The sequence below is a fragment of the Peromyscus californicus genome, unplaced genomic scaffold, assembly GCF_007827085.1.
Source record: "Peromyscus californicus insignis strain IS unplaced genomic scaffold, ASM782708v3 Scaffold_8__1_contigs__length_139910024, whole genome shotgun sequence".
In the NCBI taxonomy this organism is placed as follows: domain Eukaryota; kingdom Metazoa; phylum Chordata; class Mammalia; order Rodentia; family Cricetidae; genus Peromyscus; species Peromyscus californicus.
In genome coordinates, this window is record NW_026294606.1 from 123,359,463 (window position 1) to 123,375,473 (window position 16,011).

Below are 16,011 nucleotides of genomic sequence, written 5' to 3' on the forward strand. Positions count from 1 at the left end.
CCTCCCGCCTACCTGTCCTTGGAAAACGTGGCACCCCCAGGCACGCCCGACCCCTCTCACCCCACACCTCACCCTCCTCTGAGGCCCTCTCAGCACTGAGGTTGGTGGCCCCTGTGGTCACATCTGATACTTTGCTGTGTTCTGGGCAGCATGCTGACTTCACAGGCACAGCTCATTAATTCCGCCGCTGTCCAACCCCACTGCCCTCCTCAGAGGAGGATGTAGGTTAAGAGGATGCGGCACCTGCCAGTATACACAGCTTTGAGAAGCTGTACCTCAGCTACTCCCTGGGAGTAAGACAGGGCCTGCCTAGGACAGATGGGTCCTCAGGACCTCCAAACCCTAACCCACAGGACTCCCAAGCCTTCTTCGAGGATCCTCCATCTTTCCCCAGCTCCCCTATCTCCTGCGACTCCCCCAGAACCTGATGTCCTCAGGCCTGGGAAGCAGAAGACAGGCAGACTGGTTCCTGCAGGTTCCACCGCTAAGCTTCTCTGTCAGGACTCCACCCAGTCTCCTCTCCAGGGTTAAAGACACAAACTGATTTTGAGTGCCCAGGCCAGGAAGAGGCGGGACGGAGAAGACTACCACACTAGAGCACACAGACCTGAAAAGCTCCGCTCTGAGATCCAGGGTCCCAAACTCAGGAAAATAATCTCACCCATGCCGGCAAATGTTTGCTCCCTACAGAAAGGGGTCCCAAGGTGAGGCTGGTGCCACATGCTGGGTAGGCAGGGACAAACAGGCACAATTTGTCAGTCAGCCAGCCAACAAATAATACTGAGTGCTGAGCAAACAGCGTGACCCAGTTGACAAGCCCAGTTGTGGCGTCCCGCCCCCACGAAGGAACTCCAAAGCACCCCAGTGCCTTTCAAACTCTGGGCCGTTTCTGCAGGGGCAGCAAAGATGTGAGGCGAGAATCTGCCCTGACTCTGTCTGTTAGCCTCACAGCCCCGCTCTTCCTCCTCTGCCTCAGGGCTCAGGACCCTCATTGGGCTGACCGCAGTCTGAGCAATCGGCTGGACACTCACGCCAGCTCACTTCTTGACCTGGGGCGATGAAGTTCCACAGACAGAGCTTCCGTGTGTGACCTCACCCAAGCCACAGCATTCCAGCGAGCGGCGGTAAAGTCTAGGCAATGCTGCACTAGGGGCTGAGCATCTGTGAGGGCTTAGGTTCGGAGTCAGTTAAAGAGACAGGCAGGGTGCTGGCTGGGCTTCTCCTCACAGTTCCAATCCCGAGAGTCTGGCTCTGCTTCCGGCCTACTCTCCTCACAGACTTTACATGACTAACCTTGTGCCTCAGAACGAGTCTCCTCTCTCAGCCCGTCAGACCCCAACACTCAGGCCCATTCCTTTTTCCACCCTGTCTCCCTGATGCTACCACCCAACGGCCTCACTCTTCCAGGCCCCTGCTCAGACCCTTTTACTTCCGGGTCATGTCAAAATACTATGGATCCTGTCAAGTCAGGTGCAGCAAGCCTTCCTCTGAGCCCCAGGCTCACGGCCACAAGTCCCTCCACAGAGAACAGGCCGTGCTAACCTGTGCAGCTCCCCAGGCTTGAGGTTAAGCAGCCCCAGGCGTGCTTGTGACCAGTGAGAGCCAAAGAAGGGTCAGGCCTGGGACTTCCAGGTGGACCACTGTGACCTATATGGGAGCAGGGCTCTGCTGTCGCAAGGCTGTTGGCACGTGAGCCTCCAGGGACCCTGCTTCCTGGGATTCATACCTGACATAGCCTGGACTCCCTCCCTGTGCGACCAATGGGGGGGGGGGGAATTACTGAAATCACGTGACCTCTGAAGTCAGGAAAGACCCTGGGACTTCTCTCTTGGATTAGCCCCTCTAGGGGAAGCCATCTTGGGAGCAGATCCCCAATCTTTATCAGGCTTCCAGCTGACTTGGAGTCAGCTCCACGGGCAGTCTGGCTACAACCTCAGCTGACCCCAAGTCAGAGCCACCAGGCTTGAGGATCAGACCACTGCCACTGAGGGAAAGCTGGAGTAATCAATCATTTCACGGCAATAGACAAGGGAACAAGTGAGGACTGTGCCTGAGCAGTGTCTCAAAATAAAAGAACTGGAGAGCTAGACAGAGCAATCTTCGTGGCCATTGGAGCCCTGGGTCCAGCCACAAGCGGCTTGTACCAGAGTTCCCCCGGCTTTGAGTCCAAGCTTTCTTTCCTTCCTTTCCTTGGGTTGGAGCAGAGTGTCTAGCACACATCCCAAAACTGCTCTTTCCCCTCTTAGGTGGCAGCCCTGCCTGTTCAGAAGGGCCCAAAGCACCTCCTGTCTCTTGCCTCAGAGCCCCTAAGGAAGGTTTTCCTGCAACAGCAGGGATTTCAGGAGCTCGTGGTGTTCCTGCCAGACTGAACTATAGCACATCCCTCCCTAGACAGCGCAGCACAGGCGCACAGAACCCACCCTGCCGCCAGCAGCAGGAGCAGTGTGGAGGCTCACCTCCTCTAGAGGCAGAGCAGGCTGGTTCAGGTCCCCCCAACCCTCTGCAGCTCTTCCAAACTCTGGGCAGTCAGGGGTGCCTTGTCAGCCTTGTGGTCCTGTCACTCAGCCTCCCTAGAGATGGATTTTCCCTGAGGTCCGGGGAGCATTCCAATGCTTAGACTCAGCTCCTCCCAGCCTGGGCTCAGGGACACATAGGGATCTCTTCCTGTCCAGGCTGGGCACACAGACAACGTCCTGGTCACACCTTCATTCCATAGGCAGACTGCAGGGTTTCCAGAAAAAGGGACTTATGAGGGCCATGCAAGCCATGACAAACGAAGGGAAAGCTAGGGCCTCATGGAGTCACTGTGACCATTAAGCTGCTCCATATGCCCATCTCACTGAGCAACACACCTTCCCCCATCCAGCCCCCACTGCCCCTGCCTGTGCAGAAACGCCAACATGCTGCTTGGCCTAGTCTCATGAGACGTAAGAAGAGTCCCGGACCGTGAGTACTGCAGCCTGCCCAGAGGCAGGAGCTGGCTCTGTGGTTGCCAGATGTTGGCCAGGCCTGGGAGACGGGGCTTTTGCAGAAGGGAGAGGCCAGTCCAGGTCACAGTATGTTGAGTAACAGCAGAGAATCCTGAGAGAACAGATGTGAAAGCAATGGTCCTGCCAGCCAAACGCTTGATTTCCTTTGAAAGACTTGGCAGTAGGGCCGCACCAAGTGCCTGTCTTTTCCTGTCTCCAGCCTGGAATGACCTTGGGAGGGCAGGGAGGAAGACCATCCCTTCCAGCAGAGCCTGGGGAACAGCTCAAGCAAGGAACATAGCGTGGTGTGCACCCAGCCCTGGCTTCACACCCAGAATCACATAGGAAAACAACAATCAGGAAGAAGGTATTCCAGGCCTTAAAAGTTACTATCGTATGACAGCATTTAGCCTTTTCATTCTGTCTTTTAAGAAAGGGTCTCTAGCCCAGACTGAACACGCCATACTGCCAAGTGTGGCCTGTGGCACTCCCCACCACACCCTGTTTACGCTGTGATGGAGGTAGAATCCAGGACCTCGGGGATACCAGGCAAGCACTCTACCAACTGAGCTGCACCCTAGCACATTTTCGGTACCTTTTTATTTATGTCTCCGGTTTTAGCTAACAAGAGAAGGCTAGGGCTTGGTAGCAAAGCCCCTGCCTCGGTGTTCTGGAAGGAAGAAAGGAAATAAGGAGGGAGGGAAAGAGGGAAGGAAGGAAAAATCAGGAGGAAAAGCTGCGTGGGTAAACTGTGAAGGAAAGAGGGAAACTAGAGAGATGCACTGATGGCAGATGCTCCCAGCCCCCGCCACACACAGCAGCTGGAACCGGGTTAAAAACGGAGGTCTGTCATCCAAGGAAGCCCTGGAGTGAGCACTCCACCAGGAGGGCCCAGCAGGTATCTCCCAGAGGCTGCACAGCCAACTTCTCCACACAGAAGATGGAGCACAGTCAAGCTGGACTGGATAAGCCATGGGTACAACCAACTGACAAGATTCAGGGGACCAGGAACACAGTGGGAGACTAGTGTCCATGGGGATGGGCAAGAAATGAGTATCAACCACACATATGCAACAAATGAAAAGTATAACAGGAACCTCCCAAGACCCATTTGGATCTGGATTTTTGTTTTATTTTTTGAGATAAGGTCTCACTATGTAGCTCTAGCTGTATTGGAACTCACTTTGTAGACCAGGCTGACCTCGAACTCACAGAGATCTGCCTGCCTCTGCCTTCCGAATGCTGGGATTAAAGACATGAGCCACCATCACCCAGCTGGATCTGTATTTTTTAAATAATGAAAATTAGCTATTTTGTTTTTTGAGACAGGTAGTCCAAGCTGGACCTCCTGATTCTGCCTTGGCTTCCTGAGTGCTGGTGCATGTACACCACAATCCGCTCAATATTTGTTGTACCAATCAAGTTGGTAGAGAACTTGAAAATCCCCATAAGTTGGACATATGCATTATGAACAATAGTCACCATACTGGGCCACTGCGCTCCTGGTACAGTGCTCCATCTAATTAGAGCTTGTCCCTTTGGCTTGCCTCTTCCCCCACCCCCCACTTCTGCATTTGATTACCTTATATATCTCACACAGACATGAGAGCAAGCAGGATTTGTGCTTTCTTTTTTCCCCGTTCATCTGCATTGTTGTAATAGAATGTCCTCATTTTAGAGGCTCCATAGCACTTCACTGTGTAACTTGCCACATTTTCCCCACCATGCATCTGCTGTTGGGACCCAAGGATGCCTCTCTACATTGCTATGGTGGATGGAGCTGCCAACAGCATGGGAGTGTTGGCAATGTCTCTCCAGCAAACCAACGTGGAGAGTTCTGGCTGTATACTAGTGCCGGAGCATGTGTTAGCCCCATTCCTAGTTTCTTGAGAAGCCTCCTCTCCGTTTTCAGTAATGGCTGCGCCGACCTCATTCCCAACAGCACTGTGCCAGGGTTCCGCATCTCCACATGCCGCCAACAGTCATCTCTCATCGTTCTGCTAATAGCCATTCTGACGGGTGTGACGTAGGCTCGCCTTGCGGTTTTGCATGTGCTTCCCTGACGACTAGCAAGCATGTATGCCCGTTGCTCACTTGTAGGACTCATGTCCATGCTTGCCCTGTGCCCATTTCAAACAAGGCTCTTTAGACTCCTGCTATAATTTTACTCTCTCACATGTTTGGGATATTAATCCCTTATCAGATGTTCACCTTGCAAATATTTCCCCTAGTTCACACACCCCCTATTTCCACACTGCCTCCTTCCCCATGAAGAAACTTTAGTCTGATGTGATCCCATAACCTGAGATTTTAGAATAAAATCCAGATTATTTTCCAGAGCAGTATCACAGGGATCTTTCTCTGTCTCTCTCTCTTCAAGAAGTTTTATAGTATCAGATTACATGCCTTTAGTCCTCTTGTTTGGGGTGTACATGTGTGTAAAATCTGCAAGATAGGAGCTTAATTTCATGCTCTTGTAGGTGGATCCCTTTTCACTATCCCTTTCCCTTTGTGTATTTTTGGTATCTGGTTGGAAATCAGTCATCAATGCACAGGTAAGCTGGGCTCTCCCTACCCTGTTCCATTTTTATGCCAGTACCATACTGTTTTAATTCCATAAGCTTTGTAGCATAGTTTGGGACCAAGATGTGTAGTATCTTCAGCCGGGGTCTTTTCGCTTGAGGTAGCTTTGGCTATTTGGAGTCACTTGTGGTTCTGCATGAATTTTACAGTTATGTTTCTTCTATTTCGGTGAAAATTGTCATTGGAATTTTTATAGAAGTTACACTCAATCTATAGATCAACTGGGTAATTTGGACATTTCAACAATACTAATTCTTCAAAACCATGAATATGGGATGTATTTCCATTTATTTTTGTTCAGTTTCTTTCATCAGTACTTGATAAATTTCAGTCTGCAGTTTTTCATCTCCTTTGGTCAAATGTATTGCTAAGGTCTCTTCTGGGCTGTAATGCCCAGAAGAGATGGGATTTATTTCTTCTCTGGCTACTTCCCTGCAAGTGTATAGAAACATGGCTGATTGCCCTGTATATGGATTCTGTCCACGAACTTCACTACATTCCATTATCAGTTCTAACAGATTTTAGTGTTGCGTGTGTGCTCCAGAACTATTATCTGTTCGTGAAACAGAACAGACTCCAACTTCTACGGATGAAGTGATCTGTTGTCTGGAGGGGGAAGTGCGTGGGCAGCAATGACTCGAAGCTAGCCAGGATGTGGAGGCTGAGGGTGAGTCTATGGTGTAACCATACTATTCTGCACACGTTCATTTTTCCACAATGAAATGCTAAAGCACATCCCCACCGGAGCCCTGACACCTGTTGTCACATCCCAGTGACTTTTAGCCCCTTCTACAGTGAGGTCCTCAGAGGGAAGGGTGGCTCCCCAGGGCCACAGCCAGTGTGCCTTCCTCCCAGCTGGAGGAAAGACAGGCTGACGTAGCCTCCCCTAGTCCACAAGAGCCTCTTGCTGGAAGTTCAGCAGGCTACAGGGCCTCTGCCTCCCCAGCACCTGTCAGCCAGAGTACACTAGCCACCTTCCCCATGTATCTGCACCTCACCCACTGGACTCAGACTCCATCTCATGCCTGTCCTGGCAGAGCCCTCTCTGGAGAGCTCCTCCCTGACTCATCCCCGACCACAGAGGAGCTTACGGGGTAGCCGAAATCACTCAGAGCCTACAATGTCCATACCCCAGACACAGCTTAGCACAAACCTGTGTCCGTCTGCGGCCACCACTGTGTCAAGAAATGGACCCACGTTAGCTTAGCCTAAAATGGTCTTCCCACTGCATGCAAGGATATGGCTGCTGCTGGTTGTTTGAGCGGAGACATGACTACAAAAATCCTGAAAAGGGGTCTGGAGAGATGGCTTAGCATTTAAGAGTGCAGGCTGCTCTTGCAGAGGACCTACGTTTGGTTCTCGGCACACACGACAGCCGCTCACAACCGCCTGTAACTCCAGCTCCAAGGATCAGATGCCTCTTGCTTCTGCAGGCACCTGCAGTCACATGCTCAATGGGTCCTCCTCCCCATCACCACCACATATACATAAACATAATTAAAAATCATTTTTAAAAAAGTAAATATTGAAAAACACTGAGAACACGCTTAATGTCCGGGTACAGGGGTTAGGGAAAACCCGGAAACTCCCCTAGTTGAATGCTGCTCTGTCTGAAAGGCCTTAGTCTCCAGTCCCCAGCTCCACAAAGAGCAGGGTCACATGACAGTCTTCTTTGAGAGCAGTTAAGAAAGCTCTGATTCTCTTTTCCCTTGTCTGTACTAGAGACTGAACCCAGGGGCTCGAGAGTGCTAGGCAAGCGCTCTGCCACTTAACTACATTCCCAACCCTGGTTTAGATTATTTTGTTTGATTTGTATGTGTTTACACGTGTTCACGTGGGGAGTGCACATGTGCTAGCTGAGTTTAAATTAATGTTATTTCATGCACGCACATGTGTCCAACTATGTGAGGCTGAAGGTTGACACTGAGATGTCTTCCACAACCACTTTTCCCACCTTATTTTTCTGAGACAGGGTCTCTCACTGAACATGGAGCCCACTATGTGGCTGGACTGGCTGGCCAGCACCCCTGAGATCCTCTGTCTCCACCATCTCCCAAGTGCTGGCATCACAAGTGTGTACACTGGCCTGGCTTTTTATGTGGGTCGAGAGATCAAGTCCCATCCTCATGTTCGCACAGCCAGCACGTGACTGACCTTTATCTCTAGGCTCGCTTCCGATTTTGATTTGAGTGAGACAGGGTTGCACTAAGTTACGCAGACTGCCCTGGAACCCACTGCGTAGCCCAGGCTGCCCTTGAACTTGTGGTCCTCCTGCCTCAATCTTCTGGGCAGCCAGGACAGGATTTGCGTGTGTGTGTGTATGTGTGTGTGTGTGTGTGTGTGTGTGTATGTACAAATGCCAAAAAAAATGGTCTGAAAAAACATACCCCAGTATCCAACATTATAAAGAGTAAAGATCCAATCAAGGGGTTGGGGATTTAGCTCAGTGGCAGAGCGCTAAGGCCCTGGGTTCAATCCTCAACTTCCCAAAAAAAAAGACCCAATCAAGGTGTGGTGGCACACACCTGTAATCCCAGTGCTTGGGAAGACTGAGGCAGGAGGAACAAGAGTTCAAGGCTAACCTGGGATACATATTAAGACCCTGTCTCAAAAAATTATCCCCAGGGCTGGAGAGATGGCTCAGAGGTTAAGAGCACTGACTCCTCTTCAGAGGTCCTGAGTTTGGTTCCCAGCAACCACATGGTGGCTCACAACCATTTATAATGAGATCTAGTGCCCTCTTCTGGCTTGCAGGCAGAACACTGTATAAATAATAAATAAATAAATAAATAAATAAATAAATAAATAAATAAATAAATAAATAAATAAAATCTTAAAAAAAAAAAAACCACCCCCAAAAGGAGGAGAGCGGAAGGCGGCTGTAAGGTCTTGTTCCCACATTATCACTGTAGTTTCTGATTCTGGGTTCAATAACAAATTGGGGTGTTTCTTGAATTTAGTAATGAAAGCCAGCCTAAGAGAAGGACCATGATCCACTCACCACTGTGGCCTCCAAGGGTCATATCACCCATGAAACCTCAGTTTCCCTATCTGTCACACCCCACACCCACCAAGTTAAAGACCCTGTCATCTTCACAGAACCTGGTCCCTCCTCTATGAGGTAGAAACTGTAATGCACACCCATAGGGTCACATATACCATGCCTGAGGCCACTACCCCTCCCATAAGCCCCTTTCCTGCCTAATGGCCCTGTTTCCAGGCTGTTAGGACCAGCTGTGCCCAGAGCCATTCTGTCCTCATTGGCAGAATGGTCCTTGATGGAGGCACCAGATGTATGTGTCCGCATTTTACAGAGAATAACCCAGAAGCTCGGAAAAGAGATGGCTACTTCCTTTGTAAGCAAAGGTAGGGCAAAAACCCCAGCCTGGACCCTCTGTGAGCTCCAATCCCACCCGCACCCATGGTGAGGGACCAGGGACCAGCAACCTTGCATGCTTCCTATGGAGACAAGTATACAGTTCAGGGCTGTGGGCAGGGCAGGAGAACTGGGAACACACTGCAACAGGAGCCCCACCTGCCCTGCAGTCCCCAGCACCCATCCCAGTCACAGCAGGTGAAGGATGACAGCCCCTGGACTACCCCCAGGCCAGCAAGCCTAGAGTCCCTAGAGGCCACCATACACTGACCAGTAAGACAGGCCGGCCAGGAGGGGACTCTGGCAAGCTAAAGCCTGGTTGTAAAGGACTGCCACTGAACTACAATGACTGCCATGTCCCAACGCGGCCAGTGACACTGACCTTCTGGGTTGGCGAAAGAAACTAGAGATCGGTGGTTTTGTGTAAATTGTGCAGCAGTCATCCAAAGGAAAATCTGAGCACTCCCGTGCTCGTGCTGGGGATGTCCTGCTGTGTGGATCTGAGCGAACCGTATGACCTCTCTTTAACAGTTGTGGTCTGCAACACAGAACTGAGACCTGTCCCTCCGTAATTTTGACAATGAGACAAGACACACTTAGCCGAGACTAGTGATAACAAAACAACACTACCAGCTAGTGTTTCCTGAGTTCAAATGAAGGTTATTTCACTCAGACCACAGTCTCGGACGACAGGCAATACTTTAAAGTGTATACTGAAATGCTGGTGCACGTCTGTAATCCCAGCATTCAGCCGGTGAAGCAAAAGATCATGAATTCAACAACAAACCTTGGTGTTTTAAAATTAAGGGAGGAGGGCTGGAGAGATGGCTTGGAGGTTAAAAGCATGGGCTGCTCTTCCAGAGGTCCTAAGTTCAATCCCCAGCAACCACATGGTGGCTCACAACCATCTATAATAAGGTCTGGTGCCCTCTTCTGGCCTGCGAGCATACATGCAGGCAGAACACTGTATACATAATAAATAAATTTATAAAAAAAAAAAATTAAGGGAGGAAATAAAAAAAAAACAAAAAACCTTTGGAAAAGTCTTAAAACAAGGAATTCTATATTCTCTGGATTTGTGTAGTCGCCCTGTTTTGCTCCGTCTTCTTTATTGTCTGTCTGTATAGATCTCTTCTACTTGTCGTGTGTGTGTGTGTGTGTGTGTGTGTGTGTGTGTGTGTGTGTGTGTGTGTGTGTGTTTGCCGTGCTGGGATGGAACCCAGGGCCTGGCACAGGCTAGACCATGCTCCATCACAGTGCTCTTATCATAGAACACCCGTATCTTGCTTCCAGCGACACTGCTCCCAGAACATTCCCAGCTTTCTCAGTCCTGGACTCCCACCTGCAGCTCAGCTCTCAGGTCTCCTGCGGATCCTTCAACCCGGGGCTGGTCCTGGGCCTTTAGTTCTTACTGTCTTCACTTTAGAGATGAGAAACAAGGCTCAGAGAGGCTGAAATGCTTGCCCGGTGTCACCCTCCAGGGACAGGTGAATGGGGGTGGGGTTTAGGCTCAAGAAGGGTCCCCTCCAGGCTGTGCACTGGCTCCAGGCCTCAATGCCAACAGCAGTCTCACTGGCAGCAGGTGGGGGCCGGGCTCCCTCTGCAGCAGGTGGAGGCTTCGCATAGATACCTCGTTCAGCCGGTGATTAGCAAGCACCTTTCTGTGCATACTACCCGGGGTCCTGCTCAGCTCCCACACGGGGCTATGGCCCTGGCAGTGTGCCACCCCCTCATTCTGTGGCCCCAGTTAGCCACTGGAAGATGAACAGTGGGCTTGGGCAGAGAATACTCCCCGCCTCTGTGTAAATGGGGGACAAAGGGGACTGGGGATGGATGGGGCCAGAGGTATCTGCCTTTTCTTGTTTGTGTGTGTGTGTGTACGTACATACGTGCACATGTAAGGGCCAGAAGTCAACCTTGTGTGTCCATTTCTCAGATCCACCTTGTTGTTTTAAACAGATTTCCCACTGGCCTGGAACTCAGAAGTAAGGCTACACCGAATGGCCAGCAAACCTCAGGGACCTGCCTGTCTCTGCCTCCCTTGTGCTGACACACCACTCACACTTTTTGTCTGTCTGTTTTGTTTTGTTGTTTTTTTGAGACAGGGTCTCCCAGCTGAGCGGTGGTGGCACACGCCTTTAGTCCTAGCACTCTGGAGGCAGAGGCAGGTGGATCTCTGAGTTCAAGGCCAGCCTGCTCTACAGAGCATGTTCCAGCAGAGAAATCCTGTCTTGAAAAACTGAGTGTGGGGGGCTTCTCAGCACAGCCCTGGCTGTCCTGGAACTCCTATGTAGACCGGGCTAGCCCAGAACACACAGAGATCCACCACCTCTGCCACCCAAGTGTGCCAGCATACCTGGTCCACCCAACTTTTTTTTAAGTGAGTCCTGGGGATTAAACTCAGGCCATCATGCTCAGGCGCATTCCTGCCTGGGCTCTCTCCCCAGTCCCGGCCTTTTCTCTTCTTAGAACAGCAGGCTAGGCCACTATGTTCAAAAGGCAAAAGAGGCAGCCTAAAGCCCCAAGAGCCCCAGGGCATTTCCCTGACCCACAGACTAACCAGGCTGAAGGGAATGCTGAGGCCAGCGCTGTAGCCGGGGTCTGAAGACTCTCCAAAGTAGACCCCAGCTGCCCAGCGGGAGAGGAAGAAGTACCACAGCAAAGGCTGGGAGGCGGGCACGATGATACTGCAGACGGCATGGGAGGTTCAGCCTGCAGTATCTGGGAAGAAAGAGGGAATCTGGGGGCTGAGCCCACACATTCAGCCTCCTCAGAGAGGGACTGTGGGCCACTGCTGTCCCAGGACAGAAAAGTCATCCTGGAACTTCAGCCAGACCCCCCACCCACCATTTTGAGGACCAGGAAACACGGGCGTCCAAATGAAAGCTGTCACTGACCTTGTCACCTCCATCTTTGGCCTACTGTCCCCATACCCCCAACCCCCTCTGTCCAGCCTCCTCCCAGCAGGGAACACAGCACACATCTCAGATTCAGCAGGAGACCCTCCGGGGATACCTTCTGCCTGTGTTCCAGGCCTCTCTGCTGGGACAGAACACCTCATGACCTGAGACCTCACCATGGGAGGTCATGGAGATGTAGCAGATACTGCAGCGTCATGCAAAGCTAGTGTCATGTCCCCAGGACGGCTGTTGAAAACTCACCAGAATGAACATAGAAGGAAAAAGATCGGCCTCTCCTCCCCACTGACATTTTGAAAACACCACGTAAACAAGTACATGACATCAACAAACTCCTCCAAAGATTCCTCCACAAAGACCACCCTCCACAGATGAAGCCACTCTGCAGGACGAGCACTTGGGGGCAAGGACAAGACACACTGTTTTCCTGTCATCCAGGGGCCTCGAGGGCAGGGCCACTGGAGACTGACTTAACCCACCGGTCTGCCCTGGCCGGACACTGTCAGGTCCTCCGAAAGGTTCCCCCACTGGCTCGTCAGCGGCCAACACAGGCCACAGCTGCTGAAGAGAGATGGCGTGCATGGGAGACAGGAAGAAGGGAGAGGTGGGCAGGCACTGGGCAAGCAAGGCGGCCTTTCTCTCCACAGGTGATCTGAGGCCCACTGGAGACTCTGCCTTGGGCATAGGAGCTCGGTTCACAGGCAGGTCTGACACATCAGAACCACGTCAGAACTGGATGAGAAGGCCAGAAGATTAGGCCTAACTCCTAGCCCCTGGCCTAACTTACCTTGAATGACCTCAGCTTTCCCAACTGTCAGTGAGGCTGCTGATTCTTACCTTGCCTAACTCGTGGTAAACTGGTACAGGGCATGTTCCGGACCCTTTGGAATTGGAGAACCCAACCTCCCTCCGACCTTCTCTGTAGAAGGCCCCAGAAGAGCATCCACCCCCAGAACCCCAAGGCCGCGGAACACCAAGATAACCTGGTGCCTGAGGTGCCGAATTCAGCACCACAGGAAGTGGTCCACACAGATAATGACCCCCAACTCATCTAGGGGAGGCTGCTTGCCAGTCTGCATAGGCCCAGCATCCACTCCCAAGCAGGCCTGTCTCCTCACAGATCTGAGGACTGACCTTTCTTGTCAACCAAACCCCAAGTCACCAGTGTACAAGCTGCCCTGCCCTACCCTGTGAGGCCCCTGCCACTTGTCAAAGCAGCCCCTGCTCCAACGGTTCCCTCCCTCGTCTGAGGGCCTAGGACTGGCTGCGCAGCCAGTCCCCTGGGCCACACAGCAGGCCAGGCAGCCCCACTGGTTGGATCCTCCGTCCAGCATCAGCACGCTGCTCCCACTCTCCTCCCCAGCTTCGGCTCGGGGCTGGGCCCCTTGACTCTAGGAGAGCAGCTACCCTGAGAGGAAGGCATCCAGGCAGCTAGCCAGGTCCTCAGCACCCTGCCGCTTCCTTCCTTCCTGTGGAAGGCATGTGGGGGCCTGTGGGGGTCCCCGCTCGGCTCATTCCAAACCCCAGCCCCTTAGCGGGGTCCAGCTGCACGGTGGCTCTTTCGTGAGCTCTGTCCCTCAGTCCCTTCAAGCAGACCACCTAGCCCCCTGGCTAGCCCCCAGGCACAGGGCAGACCCTCCCCGTCACCAAGAGCCCAGAGCTCTCCAAGGGAGGGATGCGCGGGAAGCAGGGCGGTGGTCCAGAGCCTCGTGCCTCCCACGTCTCCCCCAGGCCGGGAAGGAAGCTTCGGAGGGGAAACGCGGGGCGGAGGCGGCCGGCCGGAGAAGGGCGGGCCGAGGCGCCCGCGGCCACCTCGTGCCTTCTGTCCCGCGGGAACCGGGGCGAGGACCCCACCGCCACGCCCGGCGCCCGAGCCCCAGGACGTCCCGGCCCGCGTTCGCGCTCACCTGCCGCCGCCGCCGCTGCCGCCGCCGCCGCCGCCGCCGCCGCCGCGGGCCCGGGCGCACTGGATTCCCGCCCGCGGCTCTGAGAGCCCGGGCGCCCCCAGCTGGCCGTCCCGAGCGTGCGGGGCGCGGACCCGGGACCTCGGGGCGCAGGCCGGGAGCGTCCCCACCCGGTCCCCGCCGAGCCGCCTCCGGCTCCGTCCCCAGCAGCGCTCGGTCCACTCCCGTGTCCCTGAGTCTGCAGGAGGGAGCCACGCCCGCAGCCTTAGGTCACCAGACAGACCGCAGCTCCGGGGTTCCCAAAGTACCTCTCTCCCACGTGGTCCCCGGCGCCCGGCTCATTCCCACCTCCGAGGAGACCCGGCTGTGTCGTCTCAGCCGCCTCCCTCCAGATCTCGGCTGCCCTCCGGCCACGCCCCTGTTTCTGGAAGCCTCCAGGCTGCAACTAATGCTCTCCTGCCAAATGTGGATGTCCCAATCCTTTGTCACCTAGACCTTGACAAATTAGGACAGTCTGAGGTGAGAGCTACCCAACCATCTGTCTTACAGGCATAAAACCCTCTTCTGGAGGACAAAACCAGCCTAAGAAAGTAAGTGTGTAACCTCGTGGTAACCCCTATAATCTGGGGTGGGGCACCAGAGTTGGAAAAAAAAAGACCCAAAAACCAAAAAAAAAAACTACCCTTTAATTAAAGCACACCTTTAATCCCAGCACTCAGGAGGCAGAGGCAGGCAGATCTCTAAATTCAAGGCCAGCCTGGTCTACAGAGTGAGTTGCAGGACAGCCGCGGCTACATAGAGAAACCCTGTCTCAACAAGCCCGGCCCCCAAATCTACTCTGTTTCTGAGGCTGGGCAAGCAAGAAGGTGCTACCCTGAGTCACCATGAAGCCCACCCAGCAGGGCATTCAGCTAGGACCTCCCCAGGCCTTCTGTCCTCGCATCCTGTATCTCTGAATGATTTTCCACATTGCTGGAAGTGTCGGGGGATCTGCTGTGCACATTTTTTCTGGGCCAACTCAAAGCCTTGGTGGGATGTGCTCAGGGGTGGCCTGAGCATCTGGTTTCAGGCACACAGGTGATCCTGGGACAAGCAAAGGGTCTGGTCTAGTGGGATCCTGGGACCAGCTACCCTTCTTCCAGGAGAGAGAGGAGACTCCAATGAGTCATGACTCTCCTCCCCACAGAGGCCCTGGGTCCCAACCCAGGGATCATCCTGTTACAATCATCTGGAAGGTAGTGACTGACTTCCTCTCCAGTGGCTAGTCAGGGCATATACCACCCTCTTCAGCCAGACTGCCCAGCCTTCCTGAGATTGGCCAGGCACCACTTCTGGCACGCCACCGTGATGGCCAAGGTGACACTTGCTGTCTAGACTGAAGCCCATTGGCTTCCCGCTCTAAGAGCCTTGGCCTCAGTTTCCAAGAGATGAGCCCCCTGGCAGTGGTCAGGTGGTAGCCCTCATCAGAACCCCAGCATCCCCACTCCATCAACAGAAGCCAGGACACAGGTAGGCAGCCTGTCTAATTGGAACTCCAAAATGGGGGGTGGAGGGCGGGGAGAGGGGCGGAGAAGTGACTTGGTGCAGAGGTAGCATATCCTCTGGCCTTGCCAAAAGAAAAAGAAAACTGCAAGGAGCCCTCACTCTTTTGGTGTGGGTAGGATGGGAACGATACAATGACTGTGGTCTCTGTCGTTTTTATGTCATCTGCACAAGGCCTATGACCAGTCTACCAGCAGACAGGAAAACAGAGCTGAAGAAAGGGAGCGGGACAGTCTGCTTGCCTCAGCACAAGCTGCCAACCCACAAGACACCTTTACAACCCTCGTCTCTGCTGTGGACACCCCTGCCGCAGCCTGGTGGGACACTGATGTTCAAGCTGTGGCCAGCACTAGGATCTCCCCCAAAGACGCAGTGGAAGCACTCACTGGGTGGGGTGGGCCTGTACCCAGCACAGTGGGGCAGGGTAATTACTCAGCTTTCTAACTTTTGGGGGTTTTTTAAAAAGATTTTTTGTTTGGTTTTGGTTTTCAAGACAGGGTTTCTCTGTGTAACAGCCCTAGCTGTCCTGGAACTCGCTCTGTAGACCAGGCTGACTTCAAACTCACAGAGATCTGTCTGCCTCTGCCTCCCGAGTGCTGGGATTAAAGCAAAGCACCACCACCACCCTGCAGTTTTTTAAAGATTGTTATTTTAGGTGTGTGTTACCTTCATGTATGTCTGTACACCACGCATGCTCAGTTCTTGAAGAGGCTAGAAGA

At 53.1% G+C, this 16,011-nt stretch overlaps 1 protein-coding gene across 3 annotated transcripts in view; it reads right to left on the minus strand.

The window, feature by feature from the left end:
- Positions 1 to 14,080, minus strand: part of Adcy7 (adenylate cyclase 7) — a 59,053-nt gene extending 44,973 nt beyond the window's left edge. The window contains exon 1 of one of the 3 annotated variants that reach the window (XM_052727307.1): positions 14,059 to 14,080. The gene's annotated coding sequence lies outside the window, so the exon portion shown is untranslated. Of the gene's footprint in view, positions 1 to 607; positions 629 to 13,753; positions 14,021 to 14,058 lie in introns of those variants that run through there. The other 2 variants (XM_052727304.1, XM_052727308.1) reach the window with 2 other exon arrangements.
- Between the last annotated feature and the right edge of the window lie 1,931 nt (positions 14,081 to 16,011).